The 8,806-nt window shown below is 35.6% G+C and overlaps 1 pseudogene; it reads right to left on the bottom strand.

Annotated features, from left to right (window-relative positions):
* Nucleotides 1-7,727: 7,727 nt before the first annotated feature.
* LOC123843487 (nuclear transport factor 2-like) lies at nt 7,728-8,111 on the bottom strand (annotated as a pseudogene).
* Between the last annotated feature and the right edge of the window lie 695 nt (nt 8,112-8,806).

Here is an 8,806-nt window from a genome sequence, read left to right as displayed (position 1 = left end):
GGCACATGGTGTGGAAAACCGTTCATGTTAAAGGTACTTGTGAGCATCTAAATAAATAGTGTTTTTTCATTAAGCATGATGCTTTCCTTGATTTTCAATATATACAGTTTTTAAAAATCAAGACTGCAGGATATATTTACCTACTTGTTCCAAGTTTGTACCCTTAAACAACATAAATAAGTCCTGGAGATCTAATGCACAGCATGGTGATTATAGACAACACTACTGTATTATAAACTTCAAAGTTGCTGAGAGACTAGATCTTAATTGTTCCCACCACAAAAAAAGACTGTGGTACTTATGTGATGTGATAGAGATATTAGCTAACTCTGTAGCGGTAATCATATTGCAATATATAAATGTATCAAATCAACACATTGTGCACCTTAAATTTATACAATATTATATGTCAAGTATATTTTAATTAAAAAATCAGTACTGAATATTATTCTATGTGTGTTTTTAATGCAACAATGCATTTTTCCTCTGATCTACTTAAATTATATATATATTATGTAATATATGTATTACATTATATGTTATATATGTATTTTAGGTATTACATTATATATTTACTGGAATTGCCAATTTTGAACCACTCTTGTATTCCTGTCATTATTCGTTCATACCATCAATACTTATTGTGTGCCTAAAATGTGGCAGATATTTTCCCAGATACTAGAGACTCAAATAAACAAGACATGTAAAATCCTTGCCCTAAAATTATATAGTTATTTTAAAATACCAGTGTCTTTTCTTTTTTAACACCTGATTCTTTACCTGATTATTGATATTAATAAATTTTACTCATTTGAATTTTGTTATCAGAATTTTTCTGATGAACAGACACTTTTCCAAAGAAGACATCCAAATGGCCAACAGACACATGAAAAAGTGCTCCAAAAAATATATATATATATTTTTAAAGATTTTATTTATTTATTTGAGAGAGAGACACACAGCAAGAGAGGGAACACAAGCAGGGGGAGTGGGAGACGGAGAAGCAGGCTCCCCATGGAGCAGGGAGCCCAATGCGGGGCTCGATCCCAGGACCCTGGGATCATGACCTGAGCCGAAGGCAGATGCTTAACGACTGAGCCACCCAGGCGCCCTCCAAAAAATATTTTTAAGCATCACCTGAATTACTGCTCTGGAAAATTTTAAATTGCATTGGAATTAAATTCTTGGTTTAAAATTACTTACTATGAAACCATCTGGGTCTCTCAGTTTTTAGTGAAGTTTTTTATCAAATATTTTAGAATGAATTTGCATGAAATTACTGGGTTGTTTAGATTTTCCATTTCTTCTGGGGCTAATTTTGGTAATTTATGTTATTTCTGCAATACAATACACTTTATCCTGGTTTTCAGAGAATTTTACACAATTTGTTTTAAAGGATTTTGATATATATCTGTTAATTTTCTTTCTTTTTTTCCTGTACTCATTTTTTATTTTGTTATCATAGCAATTTATCCTTTTTTGTATATCGATCTAGTGTCATTTTATCATTTAAAAATATATAACTGGTTTTGGATTTTTAATACTACTATTGATTTAAGACTTTAAAATTTTACTTTGTTATTTCCATGTCTATATGTTGGGGCTTTTTCCCAAAAACTTTTAACATTGAAAATGTAACAATTAAAAAAAATACTATTTCTTATTTAGGGGTATATGAGTTTAAGACTCTCGATTTTTTTTTTTTTTTACTAAGATTAGCTTTAACATTATCTGTTTTTAAAGTGTGTCCTGTATCATTATTGTCTCTGTATTGTGTAGTTTTGATTCGTAGTTCACCTTTTATCTAAGAGTTGTAGAGTAGTCTTTTGTCTCTAATTCTTAAATATTTTGAGATAATTTTAGATTTTCTTTCCTCCTTAATTTTAAGTATTACACCATTGTGGTCAGAAAATACGGCTTTTTTTCCACTCTTAAATGCATTGTAATTTCCTTTGTGATTTAACATATGCTCAATTTTAGCAGTCGCCTTATCCTGTAGTGCCCTGCTCATATCCCTCAGTTTTCATTGTGTACCTTTGAACTGCCAGCTGCAAGTGTCCATATCTCTCTGACACAGAGTTTTTCTGGAATCTTAGAAGCCTGTTCTGTTCCCATCAATAGTCCAGAAGCTCTGAATTAACACGTGCCCCACAACTCTCAACTGAAGACTGCTGGGATGCGGTATATAAACACTCTAGCTGCCTCCATCCCTTTGGTGGGAAAATTTGGTCATATTTTATACCATTTCCCAGAGTTTTTCTGTGTAATTAATCTGTGACAGGTAGTTTAATTATGCGCTCTTTATAGGATGTTTTCCTTTCACTGTACACCTTTTCTCTTCCCTACTTGTGTTCCTTGTCTTCCCTAATACATACATTTCACTGGAATTCTTGTCTCAAGACTTGCTTCTGGGGGAATTCAAAATGAGACAATACCAATCGTATTACTACATTTTTTCTTGTTAGATTATATGGTAAACTACTCCGAAGATTATGTGACTTATTCATTAGCAATTCATGGTAGGTTAAAATCAGTTTCTCGTTCATTGTTTCCCTTAATTTTGTTCTTGCAGTCTGTATTTCGTATTTACAACAGTTTGTTACTCAGTAGCTTAATATTAATCACAAAATTTTCTCAGTATGAACAGTGCTCTTTATAACATGCCCTTTGTTTTCTTCTTTAAGAATTCTGTATTTTCTAGCATCAATATCATGGCACAACTTGGTTCATACTTTTGCTTTTAAACATTTTAGATACACCCATTCGATACAGCATCTATTTGCTAGTGCTATTTTTATCTGTTCAACCTGTTATTTCTAATATGTGAACTTTAATCCCATTTCTGCTTATTGATAGACAGATATTTGGCCTTGGTTCTTCTATGTTTTTTTCTTAAATGCTTCCTTTGTTTTCTCTCTTCTGCTGTGTGAATTGTGTGTGGGTTTCTTTTTTCTAGAGTTTGGCTTTATAACCTTAGATGACATACGATGAATTTTGAAGATGGAAGGAACCTCTCCTCTACAGGTTGACAGGGGATGAAAATCCTTCCATGAAGAGAGATTAATGTGTGCCCTTGCACAGGAGGCGAATGTTGTTCTAGAAGGAATGAGAGTAGGTACCACCTTAATGAAACACTAGTCCTTTCTCTGTTACTGCCTTTTAGGGGGGAAAAGAATTACTTAAAGGAAAATACTGTAATGGGGCCCTTGTAGTTCTGGCATTTAAATTCCTCATGATTTGAAATACCTTAAGATATCTGGGCACCTGGGTGGCTCAGTTGGTTAAGCGACTGCCTTCGGCTCAGGTCATGATCCTGGAGTCCCGGGATCGAGTCCCGCGTCGGGCTCCCTGCTCAGCAGGGAGTCTGCTTCTCCCTCTGACCCTCCCCACTGTCATGTGCTCTCTCTCTCTCATTCTCTCTGTCTCAAATAAATAAATAAAATCTTAAAAAAAAAGAAATACCTTAAGATATCAAATGCCCCACTCTTCAACCCTTTAAAATAGTGCATTAAATTAGTTCAGATCCAAGTGCTTCTCTTCCAGTTTTGAAAAATTTGTTTTCTGATGATTCTTGTTTTCACTTTGGGATGGGTGGCTGTGAATATGGAGCATTAATAATCATTGGCATGATGTTTGTAAAGTTACTTGTCAGTGCTTTTCCAGATAATTATAAGAAAAAAACGACACTAGTGATATCTAATACATAGTATTAGATATTTAATGAACACTGGTCCCTGTTATTTATATGTAGCAACTCATTTAAGCCTTCTGAGTTAAATGAGATTATATTGCATACAACTATGAGTTGTATATTAATAAAACTATAAATGTATATCTGAAAAAACTGAGTCACAGAGGCTATATATCCTGTCCAGGGTTTCACATCCCTTTAATAGCAGAGCCAGGAGTTGATTTCATAATTCATTATGCTTGCCTAATGAACTTTTAACCACTTTTTAAGCATGATACTACATATCCTCAGACAAGAGTCATCTTTTAAGAATACATATCTGGGAATATAAAATACTTCACTCTAATCCTTCTGTTTCTTATCCCTAAAACGTGTATAAGATAAATGAAACAAACAGCAGAAGACTATGAAGATGGAGAAAAGAAACCCAACCCAGCTAGGGCCCTTGGTATTCCAGAAAGGAGTCAGAATTGAGTCCCCTGGAGATTTTTTTTAACCTGTATATCCCAGCCTGAGTGTAAGAGAAGTTCTCAACTCAGAAATGCCAGCAGGTGGTGAGAAAAAAACAAAGAACAATGAAAAAAATAGAGTAAGTCTGCTTTTCTCTGGTCAGGAGACTGGAGGGCAGTGGTTCTCAACTGGCAGTGATTTTGTTCCCCGGGGGACATTTGGCAACATCTGGAGACATTTGGGGTGATCACTGGGGTGAGGGAGCTCTATGGACATCTAGTGTGTAGAGGCCAGGAATGTTGCTCAGCACTCTGCAATGCACAGAGCAGCTCCCCCAAGTCAAAGAATTATCCAGCCCCAAATATCAATAGTGCCAAGGTGGAGAAATCCTGCTCTGAGTGGTCCAAGCAGGGATCAGCTAACTATGGCCCTCTTCACCAAATCCAGCCCACCACCTGTTTTTCGTAAATAATGCTTCACTGGAACTTTGCTTGTGTGTAATACATATGATGTGTGTGTATGTGTTTGTGTGTGTGTGAGAGAGAGAGAGAAAGAGAGAGAGAGAGATAAGAGAGAGACTTGTTATGGACAGTTTTAATAGGAATTATTTTTGTTCAAAATAACAAAAAAATTAGCATTTAAGCATTTAAGCAGAATCTTCTTGCAATACACAGAAGGCTTTGGGGGCCAAGCCTTTACTCTATTTTTTGCTGCACTGATTTCACTGAGATCTGGTGGTGATGTTGTTTTCCCGCTCAGCATACTCCGGGATGGGGTTACTCTGCTATAGGCCTTGTAGTGTTCTGTTACACTTCTCTACCCAGCTGTTTCTCTTTGCTTTTGCAGATGTACTAAAAGTATAAGAAATAGCAATAGACAATCTCTCTAAAGGAAATATTTTGTTGGAAAAATGAAATTATATTTTAAAGTTAGTATTTTCAGTAGAATGATTACTTCATCATACTTCACTGTAATTTCTACATAGAGTAATACTTTTACATATTTAACATGTATGAACTGATGACACACTGCAAATTCCTCATGAAGATTTTTTCATAGTGTTATAATTATTCTCTCTTCAAGCTACATCTTAATTACAAAGGTGAAGATAGTAACTTGACAGTAGAGAAACCTGATGGATAACCAAGTGATCAAGGTTAATGTCATCAGTAATAAGACATATCAACATTGAACCAATTCCTTGACATGATGTAATGAGAAGAACTCACTTTTACATCTGTAGCATTCTTGGCAAAATATGTATAACTGGAATTCATCATGAAGAAACATCACACAAATCCAAATTGAGGAAAATTCAACAAAATAATTGGCCAGTTCTCTTCAAAAGTGTCAAGGCCATGACACTTCCCCAGGTTGGAAAACATGACAGCTAAATGCTATGTGTCATTCTGGATTGGATTCTGGAGTAGTAAAAGGACATTAATATGACATTTGGTGATATTTGATTAAATTTTGTAGATTAGTTAGTAGTACACTACCAGTGATAATTCCCAGGTTCTGGCAATAGCACTATGGTTATATAAGATGATAATATTCAGGGAAGCTATATAAAGATAGAGGAACTCTGTGTACTCTATTTTTGCAATTTGCAAATATATATATATATATATATATTGCTTTTCCTTCCATCAAGTCTAGCACAAATTAGCAGCTCCATTAAACCATAAATTAATAAATATACATCCATTAGTTTAATCTTAAATTTTATTTTTCTGTACTTTCTTTTAACCATTTGTTTCCTGATACTAGACCATGCTTTCACCTGCATGGAATCCAGTTATTTTTTTGTATACAGAGACCTGCAAAATCCCAATACCCAACTGTGTCCACATGTATTTTCAAAGACTCTAATGATAGCCCACATTTTCTGCTAGAACATATGGCACTAGCAGCCTCTTGAGGATAATAAGGAAATCACTGATGGTACATACAATACCAGCAGAACTATCAGGGCCTGATTCGGAATGCTAGCATATCATTCATATACATATATATATATTTTTTAATGTTTTATTTATTTATTCATGAGAGAGAGAGGCAGAGGCAGAGGGAGAAGCAGGCTCCCCGCCTAGCAGGGAGCCCGATGCGGGACTTGATCCCAGGACCCCGGGATCCCGACCTGAGCCGAAGGCAGACGCTTAACCATCTGAGCCACCCAGGCGCCCCCATATCATTCATATTTATCACTGGACTCATGAACCCCTGTTAGTAACTGGAATATACATATATATTTTTTTAAGATATTAAAACCTTAGCTCTTTAATTTGTTTTATTTTTGTTGTTTTCTCTCATTTGTATTGAAGGCTTTTGCATGCAGCACTCAGATAAGTCATGAACTCATTTTTAAAGCTGTCATAGTATTTGAACTTTCCATATCTCCCCTCACTTAAAAGGTACCTACAGTAGATACATAAGATATAAGTAATTCCACATGCCTCATATGAAAATCTCTACTTCTGTGTATTCCATATCTTTAATAGTCAAGAGAAATAAAAATTCTTTTGCTTTTTATAATCTTGATAAATATCATTACTATTCTAAAAGTATGGTGATGTCATTGTTTGAAGCCTCAGGATGAAACAAATGAATTATAAGGTAGTTATCCTTTGGATTAAAAAAAAAATTAAAACCTAAAAATCTTATTATTTGGAAGCAGCCAAATCTATTGTTAGATTTAACTTAACAAGATGTAACTTAAATTTAACTTAAAATTAAATTGTAGTATTTTATTGCCAAGATCAGAACAAAACTCAGCATTGCCTCCATGGAATCAAAAACTCTTACATAGCTAGATTTATTATATTAAAAAAGATGTTAATAAAGGTAATATAAATGAATGGGCTCCCATTCTAGAATTGCTTTAAAATGAAAGGAGGCTTATTTAAGTGAGTTATATTAGAGTTGTAGTGAAGAGTGAGCTTGAACATATTATTATTGTGGTTAAAATAATGGGTCTGGTCTTCTGGACATATAAAAATTCTTAAATGAAATAAGTTAACTTTCATCTAGAGAAATTGCCTCATAGTCCAGAAGGACTATCTACAATAAGGTCCACATACATTAGGCAACCCACTTTAAAGATTGTCATCCTGCAGGTGATTTCTGTAGTGGAAACTCATTTCAGTATTATGCTCTTAAACTATCCATCTATGAGAATTTTATTTTGTTTGTTAAGAAAATTTTCATGGTTTTGTTGTATCGTGAGGCATTGAAACATCTGAACAAATCAGTATGTGAGTGGTGAGTCAGCTGCTTTCTCCTTCACTTCTTTGGGTTACTAGAGCAACTTGTCAGTATATTAAAAAAAAAAAAAAAGACAACCTTTTGTGTCATTTAGGTCTTTCCAAGGCACTGGTACAACACAAACTTCTCCTGTCCAGGTACAACTAGCCTAGCATCCAGACATCATGCACAGTACCTCAGTAATAGCAACACACTGCACCTGCTCCCAGCACAGTGCTGCTCATTTGTGTGTGATATTTGGAGCATCTGGAGGAGTATGAATGGTATAGGAAAGAGAATGGAGGGGGAAACAGTGTGAGTACCTGGATGGGAGGAGAGGAGGTCAGCTGAAGTTGTGCAGGGCAAGCCTGAACATGTCATTGGTGCAAACTCAAGCATCTTTGATGTTCTTTAATAGGAATATCTGTTGGAATCCCATCATGGGGTCTTCATCAGCCTTGAGCTGGCCCATGACCCTGGTGATGATGCAGCTATCTAGCACAGGCTAATGATCCTGTGCCATGATGCTGTGCCAGATTTTCTGAAGCAGAAGACTGGACAATCTCTCCACCATTGTAGCTTTCTGCTGGAATTGCTGTCCTTCCCACCTGAGGCATGATGCGTCAATATAACTGGCACCTAAATGCATTCTGTCATTATTAAATAACTGGTAGTAATGTTGAATTAAGCTGGATCCATTCTGCTCCCAGATTGGCTTATTTCCCATTCTAGAGCATCACCCGATCTCACTGAGACCTGGGGAGCCTGCATGTCGGCAGCAGCACTGATCTGCTGCCCTGAGAATCTTAAATATTGATTTCACTGTAATTAAAATACCTTCTGATATAAAATTGAAAAGACATCTATTTAAATCAAGCAAGCTTGTAAATAATTAGAGGGATGTATATAAATCCCAGTTGCTGTTAAAACGTGACACAATTTTTTGACTAAGACATGTGTTTAATGGTCTTTCAAATGATTTCCCATATTCAGGGTCTTTTCTGGCTTTTTATGATAGTATACCAAAGTTTTCAAGTTTAATGTTGTAGTTCTGTAAATTTTTTTCCCTGTAAGATTTTATAGTGTATGGGTTTTTGTTCTTGTTCTTGTTTCGGTTTTTCTTTTGGTTGTTTTCTATTCAGCATATCCTAAAGAACAAACAGAGGAAAGGATAATATGGAAGATTCAAATCCACATATACTAGGTATTAAATTAAACAGACTAAATACTCCATTTTAAAAGTTAAAGGTCATCAGAAAAAAAGTACATATAATCTTAAAAGTGAGGGGCACCCGGTGGCTCAGTAGTTAAGCGTCTGCCTTCAGCTCAGGTCTTGATCCCAGGGTCCTGGGATCAAGCCCCACATCGGGCTCCCTGCTCGGCGGGAGGCCTGCTTCTCCCTCTCCCACTCCCCCTGCTTGT

The sequence above is a fragment of the Mirounga angustirostris genome, unplaced genomic scaffold (assembly GCF_029215605.1).
Source record: "Mirounga angustirostris isolate CCGP_5_RB_7025 unplaced genomic scaffold, mMirAng1.0.hap1 SCAF_11, whole genome shotgun sequence".
Lineage (NCBI taxonomy): Eukaryota > Metazoa > Chordata > Mammalia > Carnivora > Phocidae > Mirounga > Mirounga angustirostris.
Note: the sequence above shows the minus strand (reverse complement) of the source record. Positions and strands in the feature narration are given on the sequence as shown.